Consider the following 14,760-nt stretch of genomic DNA (forward strand, 5'->3'; position numbering starts at 1 on the left):
AAAAAACAAATACATGTTTATCATTTTGCTTTCAATATATATGATACAAAAATATGGAATAAATATATTTCCATGAACTTCTGAAGTATTCAGAATACATAAAGGAAGACATAATCAAGTCAATATAATTTAGTTTAGTCTTTTAGGCCAGATGTTATATAAGTTATAGGAAAATCAAAGTTTAAGAAAGTTATTATTTAAAGTGCTTTAATCTACATATGTATTATAACAAATGAGATAGTTGTTTTCAAAGGTTTAAAAATGCACTTGGGTACAGTGATACACACCTATTATCCTGGCTGAGGAGCTGAGGTAGGAATATCACAAGTTCAAGGCCAACCTGGGCAACTTAGCAAGACCCTGTCAGAAAAAATTAAAAGAGCCAGGTAGACAGCTCAGTGGCAGAATTCTTGACTAGCATGTAAAAGGCCCTGGGTTGAATTTCCAGTTATATATACATATTTTTTTTTTAATTTTTTATTGTTGGTTGTTCAAAACATTACAAATTTCTTGACATATCATATTCCACACTTTGATTCAAGTGGGTTATGAACTCCCACCTTCACCCCATACACAGATTGCAGAATCACATCAGTTACACATCCTTTGATTTACATATTGCCATACTAGTGTCCGTTGTGCTCCGCTGCCCTTCCCATCCTCCACCGTCCCCCCTCCCCACCTCTCCCCTCCCCTCCCCTCCTCTCTCTCTACCCCCTCCACTGTATAACCCTGAGGGTCTCCTTCCATTTCCATGCAATTTCCCTTCTCTCTCCCTTTCCCTCCCACCTCTCATCCCTGTTAAATGTTAATCTTCTTCTCATGCTCTTCGTCCCTACTCTGTTCTTAGTTACTCTCCTTATATCAAAGAAGACATTTGGCATTTGTTTTTTAGGGATTGGCTAGCTTCACTTAGCATAATCTGCTCTAATGCCATCCATTTCCCTGTAAATTCTATGATTTTGTCATTTTTTAATGCAGAGTAATACTCCATTGTGTATAAATGCCACATTTTTTTTATCCATTCGTCTATTGAAGGGCATCTAGGTTGGTTCCACAGTCTTGCTATTGTGAATTGTGCTGCTATGAACATCGATGTAGCAGTGTCCCTGTAGCATGCTCTTTTTAGGTCTTTAGGGAATAGACCAAGAAGGGGAATAGCTGGGTCAAATGGTGGCTCCATTCCCAGCTTTCCAAGAAATCTCCATACTGCTTTCCAAATTGGCTGCACCAATTTGCAGTCCCACCAGCAATGTACAAGTGTACCCTTTTCCCCACATCCTCGCCAGCACTTGTTGTTGTTGACTTCATAATGGCTGCCAATCTTACTGGAGTGAGATGGTATCTTAGGGTGGTTTTGATTTGCATTTCTCTGACAGCTAGAGATGGTGAGCATTTTTTCATGTACTTGTTGATTGACTGTATGTCCTCCTCTGAGAAGTGTCTGTTCAGGTCCTTGGCCCATTTGTTGATTGGGTTGTTTGTTCTCTTATTGTCTAATTTTTTGAGTTCTTTGTATACTCTGGATATTAGGGCTCTATCTGAAGTGTGAGGAGTAAAGATTTGTTCCCAGGGTGTAGGCTCCCTATTTACCTCTCTTATTGTTTCTTTTGCTGAGAAAAAACTTTTTAGTTTGAGTAAGTCCCATTTGTTGATTCTAGTTATTAACTTTTGTGCTATGGGTGTCCTATTGAGGAATTTGGAGCCCGACCCCACCGAATGTAGATCGTAGCCAACTTTTTCTTCTATCAGACGGCGTGTCTCTGATTTGATATCAAGCTCCTTGATCCATTTTGAATTCACTTTTGTGCATGGCGAGAGAAAGGGATTCAGTTTCATTTTGTTGCATATGGATTTCCAGTTTTCCCAGCACCATTTGTTGAAGATGCTATCCTTCCTCCATTGCATGCTTTTAGCCCCTTTATCAAATATAAGATAGTTGTAGTTTTGTGGATTGGTTTCTGTGTCCTCTATTCTGTACCATTGGTCCACCCGCCTGTTTTGGTACCAGTACCATGCTGTTTTTGTTACTATTGCTCTGTAGTATAGTTTGAAGTCTGGTATCGCTATACCGCCTGATTCACACTTCCTGCTTAGCACTGTTTTTGCTATTCTGGGTCTTTTATTTTTCCATATGAATTTCATGATTGCTTTCTCTATTTCTACAAGAAATGCTGTTGGGATTTTGATTGGCATTGCATTGAACCTATAGAGAACTTTTGGTAATATCGCCATTTTGATGATGTTAGTTCTGCCTATCCATGAACAGGGTATATTTTTCCATCTTCTAAGATCTTCTTCTATTTCTCTCTTTAGGGTTCTGTAGTTTTCATTGTATAAGTCTTTCACCTCTTTTGTTAGGTTGATTCCCAAGTATTTTATTTTTTTTGAAGATATTGTGAATGGAGTGGTTGTCCTCATTTCCATTTCAGAGGATTTGTCGCTGATATACAGGAATGCCTTTGATTTATGCGTGTTGATTTTATATCCTGCCACTTTGCTGAATTCATTTATTAGCTCTAATAGTTTCTTTGTAGAGCCTTTTGGGTCTGCTAGGTATAGAATCATATCATCTGCAAATAGTGATAATTTAAGTTCTTCTTTTCCTATTTTTATGCCTTTAATTTCTTTCGTCTGTCTAATTGCTCTGGCCAGTGTTTCGAGAACTATGTTGAACAGAAGTGGAGAGAGAGGGCATCCCTGTCTTGTTCCAGATTTTAGAGGGAATGCCTTCAGTTTTTCTCCATTCAGAATGATGCTAGCCTGAGGCTTAGCATAGATTGCTTTTACAATATTGAGGTATGTTCCTGTTATCCCTAGTTTTTCTAGAGTTTTGAACATAAAGGGATGCTGTACTTTGTCAAATGCTTTTTCCGCATCTATTGAGATGATCATATGGTTCTTATTTTTAAGTCTATTGATGTGGTGAATAACATTTATTGATTTCCGTATATTGAACCAGCCTTGCATCCCAGGGATGAATCCTACTTGATCATGGTGCACAATTTTTTTGATATGTTTTTGTATCCGATTCGCCAGAATTTTATTGAGGATTTTTGCATCTAGGTTCGTTAGAGATATTGGTCTGTAGTTTTCTTTCTTTGAAGTGTCTTTGTCTGGTTTAGGTATCAGGGTGATGTTGGCCTCATAGAATGAATTTGGAAGTTCTCCCTCTTTTTCTATTTCCTGAAGTAGCTTGAAAAGTATTGGTATTAGTTCTTCTTTAAAGGTTTTGTAAAACTCTGCTGTATACCCATCCGGTCCTGGGCTTTTCTTAGTTGGTAGTCTTTTGATGGTTTCTTCTATTTCCTCAATTGATATTGGTCGGTTTAGGTTGTCTATATCCTCCTGACTCAATCTGGGCAGATCATATGACTTAAGAAATTTATCTATGCCTTCACTATCTTCTACTTTATTGGAGTATAAGGATTCAAAATAGTTTTTGATTATCTTCTGTATTTCTGAAGTGTCTGTTGTGATATTGCCTTTTTCATCCCGTATGCTAGTAATTTGAGTTCTCTCTCTTCTTCTCTTCGCTAGCATGGCTAAGGGTCTGTCGATTTTGTTTATTTTTTCAAAGAACCAACTTTTAGTTTTGTCAATTTTTTCAATTGTTTCTTTTGTTTCGATTTCATTAATTTCAGCTCTGATTTTAATTATTTCTTGCCTTCTACGTCTTTTGCTGTTGTTTTGCTCTTCTTTTTCAAGGATTTTGAGATGAAGTATGAGATCATTTATTTATTGTTTTTTTCTTTTTTTAAGGAATGAACTCCAAGCAATGAATTTTCCTCTTAGAACTGCTTTCAATGTGTCCCATAGAGTCCCATATGTTGTGTCTGTGTTTTCATTTATCTCTAAGAATTTTTTAATTTCCTCCTTGATGTCTTCTATAACCCATTGTTCATTCAGTAACCTATTGTTCATTCTCCAAGTGATGTATGCTTTTTCTTTCCTTCTTTTATTGTTGATTTTCAGTTTCATTCCATTATGATCAGATAAGATGCATGGTATTATCTCTACTCCTTTATATTGTCTAAGAGTTGCCCTGTGACATAATATATGATCTATTTTTGAGAAGGATCCATGTGCTGCTGAGAAAAAAGTGTAACTGCTTGATGTTGGGTGGTATATTCTATATATGTCAATTAAGTCTAGGTTATTAATTGTGTTATTGACTTCTATAGTTTCCTTATTCAACTTTTGCTTGGAAGATCTGTCCAGTGGCAAGAGAGGTGTGTTGAAGTCTCCCATGATTATTGTATGGTAGTCTATTAGACTCTTGAACTTGAGAAGAGTTTGTTTGACGAACATAGCTGCACCATTGTTTGGGGCATAAATATTTATGATTGTTATGTCTTGTTGGTGTATGGTTCCCTTAAGCAGTATGTAGTGTCCATCTTTATCCCTTTTGATTAACTTGGGCTTGAAATCTATTTTATTTGATATGAGTATGGACACACCTGCTTGTTTCCGAAGTCCATATGAGTGATATGATTTTTCCCAACCTTTCACCTTCAGCCTATGTATGTCTTTTCCTATCAAATGCGTCTCCTGTAGGCAGCATATTGTTGGGTCTTGTTTTGTGATCCATTCTACTAGCCTGTGTCTCTTAATTGGTGAGTTTAAGCCATTAACATTTAGGGTTATTATTGAGATATGGGTTGTTCTTCCAGCCATATTTGTTTATTTCTGTTACTAAACATGGTTTGTTTTCCTCTTTGATTATCCCCCCCCCTTTACTGTCCTACCTCCCACTGTTGGTTTTCATTGTTATTTTCCATTTCCTCTTCCTGTAATGTTTTGGCGAGGATGTTTTGAAGAGATGGTTTTCTAGCTGCGAATTCTTTAAACTTTTGTTTATCGTGGAAGGTTTTAATTTCATCTTCCATCCTGAAGCTTAATTTCGCTGGATACACAATTCTTGGTTGGAACCCATTTTCTTTCAGTGTTTGAAATATGTTATTCCAGGATCTTCTAGCTTTCAGAGTCTGTGTTGAAAGATCAGCTGTTATCCTGATTGGCTTACCCCTAAATGTAATCTGCTTCCTTTCTCTTGTAGCTTTTAAAATTCTCTCCTTATTCTGTATGTTGGTCATCTTCATTATAATGTGTCTAGGTGTGGATCTCTTATGATTTTGCACATTCGGCATCCTGTAGGCTCCTAGGATTTGGGATTCTGTCTCATTCTTCAAGTCTGGGAAGTTTTCTCATATTATTTCATTGAATAGACTGCTCATTCCTTTGGTTTGGAGCTCTGTACCTTCCTGTATCCCAATGACTCTTAAGTTTGGTCTCTTAATGTTATCCCATATTTCTTGGATGTTCTGCTCATGGTTTCTTAACAGTCTTGCTGAGCTGTCTATGTTCTTTTCCAGTTGAAATACTTTGTCTTCATTGTCTGATGTTCTATCTTCTAAGTGTTCTACTCTGCTGGTAGTATTCTCCATTGAGTTTTTAAGTTGGTTTATTGCTTCCTGCATTTCTAGGATTTCTGTTTGTTTGTTTTTTATAACCTCTATCTCCCTGTATAGTTGATCCTTTGCTTCCTGGATTTGTTTGCGTAATTCATTGTCGAAGTGATCTTTCATTGTCTGATTTTGCTGTCTAATATCTTCCTTGATACTCCAGATCATCTGAAGCATGTATATCCTGAATTCTTTATCTGACATTCCATCTGCTGCAGCTGTTACCTCTTCTAAAGTTGCGTTGACCTGCATTGCTTGTGGTCCTTTCTTTCCTTGTCTTTTCATACTGCTTGCGTTTCTTTCCTTCAGGTGCGGGTGGCGGCTCTGCTCTCTCCTTATTCTAATTGGGGTGTCGTGACTACCACGCCGGCTGGTCACTGGGCCTGTTCTGGGCGCTGGCGGCGGCTCTGTTCTGCACCTACTCCAATTGGGGTGACGAGTGTACCACGCCGGCAGGCCACTGGGCCTGATCTGCCGGTCGGTTGCAGGTTTGCCTACCCTGCAGGCGTGGGCAGCGGCTCTGCTCTGCCCCTACTCCAAATGGGGTGACGTGTCTGTCGTACCGGCAGGCCACTGGGCCTGTCCCGCTGGTCGGTCGCAGATCTGCCCACCTTTCGGGCACGGGTGGTGGCTCTGCTCTGCCCCTACTCCAATTGGGGTGTTGTGACTACCCCGCCGGCAGGTCGCTGGGCCTGTTCCTGGCATGGGCGGCGACTCTGCTCTGCCCCTACTCCAATTAGGGTGATGTGTGTACCACGCCGGCAGGCTCCTGGGCCTGATCCGACGGTCTGTTGCAGGTCTGCCCACCTTGAAGGCGCGGGTGGCGGCTCTGCCCTGCCCCTCCTGCCACACCCGTGTACCACTGGGTCGCGGGTCTGCCCACCTTGGGGGCGCGGGTGGCGGCTCCGCTCTGCCCCCTCTCCAATTGGGGTCACGCGACCACCACTCCGGCGAGCCGCTGGGCCTGCTCCGGGCGCTGGCGGCGGCCCGGCTCCTCCCCTCTGGCTCGACGACAAATCGAGAGAGACTCGGGTGTCTGTGCCTCACCCCCTCTACCAGGAGACCAACTGTTTCTGTCGCCGCTGGTATTGATGAAGTTCTCTCCTCTGCCGCTTTCTGATGACATCACATCTCTGCCATGTTGGTATCCTATGCGAATGGCAGCATTTCGTTCCCCTTGCCGGGCAACCAAAGCAACGGGTGAGTCCTGACTGGCCCTCAGCAGGACCCGGACCGAGAAGCAGTTTCCGCGGGCTCCTAGCCCTGGGCCAGGGCAGTTCCGGGAGCCGGAACTCGGCTCCATGCTCGGTGTATGCTCCGATAAGAGCAGGCTCCAAGAAGCAGCCCCCGCGGGCTCAGTTCCGGGAGCCGGAACTCGGCCGCTCCGTGCTCTGGTTATGCTCTGATAAGAGCAGGCTCCAAGAAGCAGTTTCCGCTGGCTCCTTTGCCCAGGGCCAGGGCAGTTCCGAGCGCCGGAACTCAGCCGCTCCGTGCTTGGGGTATGCTCTGATAAGAGCAGGCTCCAAGAAGCAGCCTCCGCAGGCTCCCCAGCCCTGGGCCAGGGCGGTTCCGGGACACATATTTTCATAAGTATTTAAAATGCCAATTTTCTTCCAATTTTTAATTCATAAAGAAAATATGTTATGCAATTTCCATGACTATCTTCTTCTTGTGATGTTACAGGGAAAGAAAAAAAAACCAGTTTGAGCTAGCAATCTTTAACTTTATTTTCTTTTAACTTCAGGACCATTGCTACTTTTAAGAATCTTACTAATCTCTAAATTTTCTACCCATGATATAGTTCTCCATAAATATTCAAATACACATAACCAACCAACTTTTCTATGTAATTTTGGCAAGTCCCCAATTGTAATGAATGCCAGAAGCTAGACTAAGAACCTCTAACCTTGGAATATGCTAAGGAATAATTTAAGCTTTGGAAAGAAGCAGAGAGTTAACCAAAATGGAGGCAGAAGTTTTTTAGATCAATTCTTTATTTCTCCAGTGTTCAGAATATTCTCTAACACAAAATAAATAATTTTTGAAGGAATAAATTATTCTAAGAATTTCTGATATTCAGGGCTATAGAAGCAGTTCTGTACAGAGGGAATTCATATAAGATTTTGATCTAGAGGATATAATTTTAAATCTCTTCTTCTTAAATTTCACTGTGGCTTTTGATAGATTAAATTCTCTGAGTTTCAATTTTCTCATCCATAAAATAAGAATACTAAAATCTGTCCCCAGTTACTGTAAGAATTAGTAAGAAGTTTCAGTGTCCTATTATACAATAAGGTAATAAATGTATTGTAAACTTCAAAAAGTTAAAAGAAAGAAATTTGGATGTTTTCACCATAAATAATAACAGTTTGAAGAGATAGCTATGTTTACATTGACTTAAGCATCATACAATATTTACATATCACACCATCACAAAAACATTCCATAAATGTTTTTGTTTTTGTTTCAGTTGAAAAACTAAATTTTTTAAGAAGTGACAAGTAGGTGAGAACTTGTTCAATATATTTCAGTGGGTTTGGCTCAAATTGTTGGAAGTTAGGTTCCTAAAATTTCTGGTGAAAGAATTTCAGGATAATAAATAACTAGGCATTCATATATTTGAAACTTACCAGGATTTGTGTTAAGTTCAGAGAGTCAGTTGGATTCTCACATTTGAGTAGGATAAGCTGATTTTAAGATCTGATCATTGAATAAACAAAGTGTAAGTTCTATTTTTGCTAACATGTATACTCTAAGGCAAAAGTTCTTTGTAAAGAAATACATATTTTCTTTTATTTATTTATTTTTTATTGGTTGTTCAAAACATTACAAAGCTCATGATATATCATCTTTCATACATTTGACTTAATTGGGTTATGAACTCCCATTTTTACCCTAAATACAAATTGCAGAATCACATCGGTTACACACTCACATTTTTACATAATGGCATATTAGTGACTGTTGTATTCTGCTACTTTTCCTATACCCTACTATCCACCCTTCCCTCCCCTCCCATCTTCGCTCTCTACCTCATCTGCTGTTGTTCAATTCTCTCCTTTGTTCCCCCCCTTTCCCCTCACAACCTCTTATATGTAATTTTGTGTAACATTGAGGGTCTCCTACCAAGAAATACATATTTTCAAAGGATTAAATTTGTTAGATACACAGAAAGCCCTGAAGTGTTACTCAGAAGTTAATAAGCTTCATGATACAGAAAGGGGGAAAAAAAACAAAACAGGACTGATGAGGTGCATTTCCCACACTAGTCAATCTATAAACCAAGAGAAATGAAGACTAATAAGAAACGGTCTGTTTGTTATAGCAGAATGGAGGCTACAGGCTACAGACAGAATTCACACAGTCAGTCCTGAAACCAGTTGCTGACAAGCAAGCAGTCAAAGAAAAGGAAAAAATACAAACACTAAAGTAATAAATATAGGTAAAGAGGTGAATTTTTAAATTTTCCTGATGCTGAACAATCAATACAGGCAAGTTAGAGGATGCGATAATATGAAGGTTTTCCTTTTGTGGGTTTATACAAGCAAGGTTGAAAGAGGTTTCAGTGTCTTTTATCCTCAAATATGTGCAGGCATGAAATATCTGGCTTTAGTTTGTAGACAAGTTTTACTGATGTATCCAACCAAATGAAAAGCTTTAGCCATTGGGAATGCTACTGTGAATATTTTCTATTTGCAGGTTGTGTTTTAGCAGCTAGTGGGAGATTTTTTTTTTCATCTAGTACCCTAAGATTCATTTTTGTCTCCTGGCAACAGTTCTCTTCATTTCTCACAAAAAGACAATAAAATTACTGTGCTTTCATGCCTTAGGGAAAAAAATCACCACATTGCTGACTTTTTTCCCACGAAACTTCAAACAGAACAAATCTCAAAACTAACAACATCCACTTTCACTTTGGATAGATCATAAAGGTCAATTTGTTGCAAGCTGAAAACACTTATTCCTTTAGGATGAAAAAGAAAACATGAAATTAGCTGTCACATGTCTTTACTAGAATAAGGAAATGGGAATGTTCATACAAGTGATAGTGTCATCCAATGACGGCCTGGGCTCTAAACTAAAGAGGCTGTGACATCACATTAGAGCATCCATATTGACTAACCCTCCAGCTGATACCCATACACACAGGAAAGAAGCTCAGGAGCATCAAAATAGCTGTTTTTATCAAAATGTCAGGCAAGCCACAAATGAGATGTACTCTAAGGGACAGAACTATCTATGCTCAGGATTAAACAGGAGAGAAACAGAAGTGACTTTTTCCTCTTAAGAACACAAGAAAAGCAGAGCAGAAAATTCTCAACTTGAAAAGAAATTCAGTGTATTGTCACACTTTCAATACAAATCGTCATCATAAACAGGAAGTGAATGTGTATCATAGCACTAGAACTTCATAAAAAAGAGTCTCTTTCATAATAATGCTACAACCTATAAATTTTTCACACAAACAAACCAAGGGGCAAAAAAATAGTTTAAAAAAAAAAAAGGTCAAGGTCACACAGCTAGTAAGTGGCAGAGCCAGGATTTAAGAGATCTAATGCCATTCCCCATAGCACCGTTTCACTCAGACCAGCATCCCTCATTTTAGAACCTAAAATGAGTTAGAAAATGTTTAGGTATCATCCATTCCTATAAACCTCAGACCTAAGCCTTCCAGACCTAATGAAATTCTTAAAACTAACCATGAGTAATGGTGAGAGGAAACAACAGCCCCAACTGCTACCACACCAGCTTGTGTCTTCCATGTGCCCATGACACTGGGCACAGTGGTGCACATCTGGAATCCCAGCTGCTTGGGAGGCAGAGGCAGGAGGATCACAAGTTCCAGACCTGCTTATGCAACTTAGCAAAACCCTATTTCAAATGAAAAATAAAAAAGGCTGGGTATTTGGCTCAGTGGTTCAGTGCCCCAAGGTTCAATTCCCAGTACCAAAACAAAAGTAATTAAAAATGAGCTATTCTACAACCACAGATAGTGCTGACAAACTATGAAGTAATGCAATTCTCTGCTAAAAAAAAAAAAAAAGTAAAGGTTACACAATGATAGCTTTTCCACTGGGAAGAAAATGGAACATTTGGAAACAGACTAAACAAATAAACTGAATGTTATAACTTAGTTCCTAGAATAATTCTTGTAGTGCTTTTGAGATTTGTTGTAATGTAAAAGTGTCATAAAATAAAATATAAATATTCACAGGATGAAAATTGTGTGAAATAAATAAAAACTTTATTCAGTTTGGCAGCTGTTTTTAGATCCAAATTTTACTTCCTTGTGGGATAGAAAATAAGATGGGGATACTGCAACTTCAGTAACCTGTATAACAAGAAGCATATGTAGTTTGAAGTATAAGAAATCCTTTTCATAAAGAGCTCTTTTGTGGCCAAGACCAACTGAATTTGTTAGGAAAAGTATCTCAGTCTCTAAAAACACAAACTTCCTTTTTCTCAGAGGAAAATGTAAAGGACTAAATGCACAAACAAAAATTCAAACCCCATTGTTTACAAAATATCCTCTTATACAATTATTTTACCTTAGTCGGTTATAGAATTTATTATATTGTTTTTCAACTACATATAAAAAGTGCATTTGAATATAAAATCTCCATACTAAGTCACTGAGAAAGTTGCTCCTGTTTCTTTTTTTAAGCTTTTGTACTTCTTTGAAGACACTTTCCCTCTAGTCACATCAAGGAGCTGAAAATAGGGACATGGACACTGTTCTCTTTTTAAATTATTGTTCTATTTCTGTTTTTCTGGCTTTCAAATTGATCTCTAAAGACACAGACCTACATTGTCACTATTGTATAAACTCAGTATTATCATTTATTTTTGTCAGTGTTGAAAGAACAAAAAGTGAACAAGATCCAAGTAGCATTGTAGACTGTCTATGGTTGACTCATCAAAGATCAGTAGACATCTGTGAATAACCTTTCCCCTGTAGGAGTCAAGAGAGAACTGACTGACTCATCTGAGACAATGACATCTCCTACTCCAAGGCTTCTGTCTACATCATCAGTACAGTCATTACTTCAAAAATAAGACACAATTATCCTAGACTTCCTCAGCTTTATCAAAGGGCGTCGGGAATATCTCAGACTTCAGCTCCCCACAAACATCCAGTACTCATGGACACTAACTCCTTTGAATCCACCAGGACTAATCTCATTATGCATGTATCCCTGTTCAACACAGGAAACTTGGGGTCTCTCAAGGTCATTCCTTCTGTCCTGAACCTTAATTCCTATATGACTCCAACATAAGCTCTTTTCCTCACTACTATCCCCATATACAAATACCCATTTTCAAAACTTTTTCACTGTACTTTTAGGAATTACAGTTTCCAATCAGCAGCAGTCTGTCCTCAACATCGTTTAGCATTCCATTCACTGTCTTACTATATATAACAGAAGCCTGGCTTTCCTTGGGACGCTGTTTCCCATCCAGTTTTCTAAACCAGTGGTTGTTTTTCATTGGGATGGGTTGAAGGCAAAGCATGTGCTCTGCTTGACTCTCTCATCTTTGATTCATTGTCATTCCCACCCCCTTAAATCTTGTGTTACCAGACACATCACTCCCTATACTTCATCATTCTGTCATCAACCAATTTTGTGATCATTCTTCCTCATTTTTTCAAAGATATCATCTGCTGGTTCCTTGTCATTCTCCCCAGCACTAATGCAGTCCTAATGCTTGGTGATTGGAACATCCACAGAGATGAGCTTTACAATACTCTGTTCTGTAAGTTTCTCAACCTCCTTTCCTTAAATTATCTTGATCTTTACCTTACTTCAGTCACTACTCCAATGGGTGGACCCTAGATCATTTATTTATCAACAGCTATAATGATTTCAAAGTTATAACAATTTCAAAGTTATGCCTCCCTTCTTCTAAACACCATGTTTCATTTTTTCTCCCTCTCTCTAGTTTTTAATCTCCAGCAATTCTTCAGCCTCATGCTCAATCTTTCTATCTTCCCACTATCAATTAATATGTCAATTTCCTCTTTTTCCTCAATACTCTGCTGAAATTTCAAATATATTAATAATACTCCCTTTCATATCCTCTCAACTCCCTTACATATCTGTTGATTTTTCATACTCATTTGCAACACAGCTACCTGATTTAAACACAATTCTCTACTTTCTATGTCTGACAATGGCTGGAAAAAAAACCACACAATTATGCTAATCATTCTCACCTTAAATGATGCTACTACTCTCAAGTTAGGCTATAATATATCCTGATATGTAGAAAAGAAACAGGTTACATAGCAGGACTGAGATTACAGTCCTTAGAATTGATATTTTCCATGTTCTAAATTTTAACTGAAACTTTGGTCTCATAGGAAAATCATTGTAGAAGAAAGAGGAGGGGACAGAGAAATACATAAAAAAGAAGGAGAGGAAAAGGAGGAGGAAAAAGAAGTAGAGGAGGAAGAAAAGAAGAATGAACATAGAAAGAAATGAGAAAATCTCACACTGGTGTCATGGTTCTTATGTTCACCTGATGAGAAATTTTACCAATTTGGAGTACATTTCAAGTCTCATGGTCTCTCTTTACATCAGTAAAACATAAAACATTAAAACTATAAAATACTAAGAAAAAATCATGTAGAAAAACTCCATGATGTTGGATTTGGTAATGATTATTGGTTATAAAAACAAAAGCAGAGAAGAGAGGAAAAATGATAAATTGGACTTCAACAAATAAACAAAAACTTTTATGTATCAAAGGACACATTCAAAAAAGTAAAAACTGAAACCACAGAATGATTAAAAATAATTGCAAATTGTACATATGATGAGGAATTAATATTCTGAATATATAAAGTCTTCCTAGCAATTCAATAACAAAAGTATGCAACCTGTACAAAGGATAGATAATCACTTCAACAGATTTTTCCAAAGAAAATATACAAATGGCCCATAAGTAGATGGAAAGGTGTTCAACATCACAAACCATTAGGGAAATGCAAATCAAAACCATGGTGAGATATCACTCTATTCGCATTAGGAGGGCCATAATTTAAAAAATATATATATAGGAAATAGCAAGTTTGGGCAAGATGTAGAAAAATTATAAAATTTGTGTACCATTGAAGGAATGTAAAATGATTGTCAATCTAGAAAGCAGTATGGTGTTCCTCAAAAAATTAAACATAGAATTAACATGTGGGGTAGCAATTCCTCTTCTGGACACATACCCAAATTAAGGGAAAGTAGAGTTTCAAAGGGAAAATTATACATCCATTGTCCTGCTCAGCTAGCTTTTCATCACTATGACCAATATCAAAGAAAAACAAAAGAGAAAATATTTATGTTGGTTCAGTTTCAGAGGTTTCAGTACATGAACAGCTGGTTCTATTGCTCTGGGCATGGAATGAGGAAGAACAACATGGTTGACGTATGTAGCAGAAGAAAGCTGCTCACCTCACGGCAGCCAGAAGGAAGAGGGAGAAAGGAAGTGTCTAGGGACAACATATACCTTCCAAAAGCATGTTTCCAGGGACTTGCTTTCTCCAACTGGGCCCCCCTACAGTTTCCACCACCTTCCAACAGTATCATCAAATTATGAATTCATCAATGGATTCATTTGTTGATGAGATTAAAACCCTCATGATTCAATATTTTCCTAAAAGCCTCAACTCTGAACATTGCTGCACTGGGAACCAAGCCTTCAATACATGAGCTTTGGGGGGACAATTCAGAGCCAAACTATAACATTTGTGTATATAAAAGCTTTATACACAATAGACAAAAGATGAAAATAACTGATGAATCTACTGATGAATATACAAACAAAATGTGACATGGACATGCAATGAAATCTTACTCAGCTTTATAAAAGAAGGAAATTTTGATACATGCTTTAACACGAATGAATCTTGAGAACATTACACTGACTGAAATCAGTGAGTAACAAAAGGACAAATACTTTATGGTTTTCATTATATAATGTACCAAGAGTAATCAAATCAATGGAATCAGACAGTAAAACCAAGGTTGCTAGTATATCAATGTTGCAGAGGAAATGAGTTATTGTTTAATGTATAAAAAGTTTCAGTTTGGGAAAACATGGATGGTGGTAACAGCTGGACAAGAATGTACATGATATGCCACTGTACATTTAAAAATGATCACAGTGGTAAATTTATAGAATGTGTACATTACAATAAAAAATGAATTAAATATATCAATAAAGACAAAACGTGTTTCCAACCTTTCATAAGAAACATATAAATACCATGTTAAACTGATTTGTAAATTATCGTTATAAA

The sequence above is a fragment of the Marmota monax genome, unplaced genomic scaffold (assembly GCF_021218885.2).
Source record: "Marmota monax isolate L192 unplaced genomic scaffold, Marmota_monax_Labrador192_F-V1.1 WCK01_AAM20220418_F8-fsc00687, whole genome shotgun sequence".
NCBI lineage: Eukaryota > Metazoa > Chordata > Mammalia > Rodentia > Sciuridae > Marmota > Marmota monax.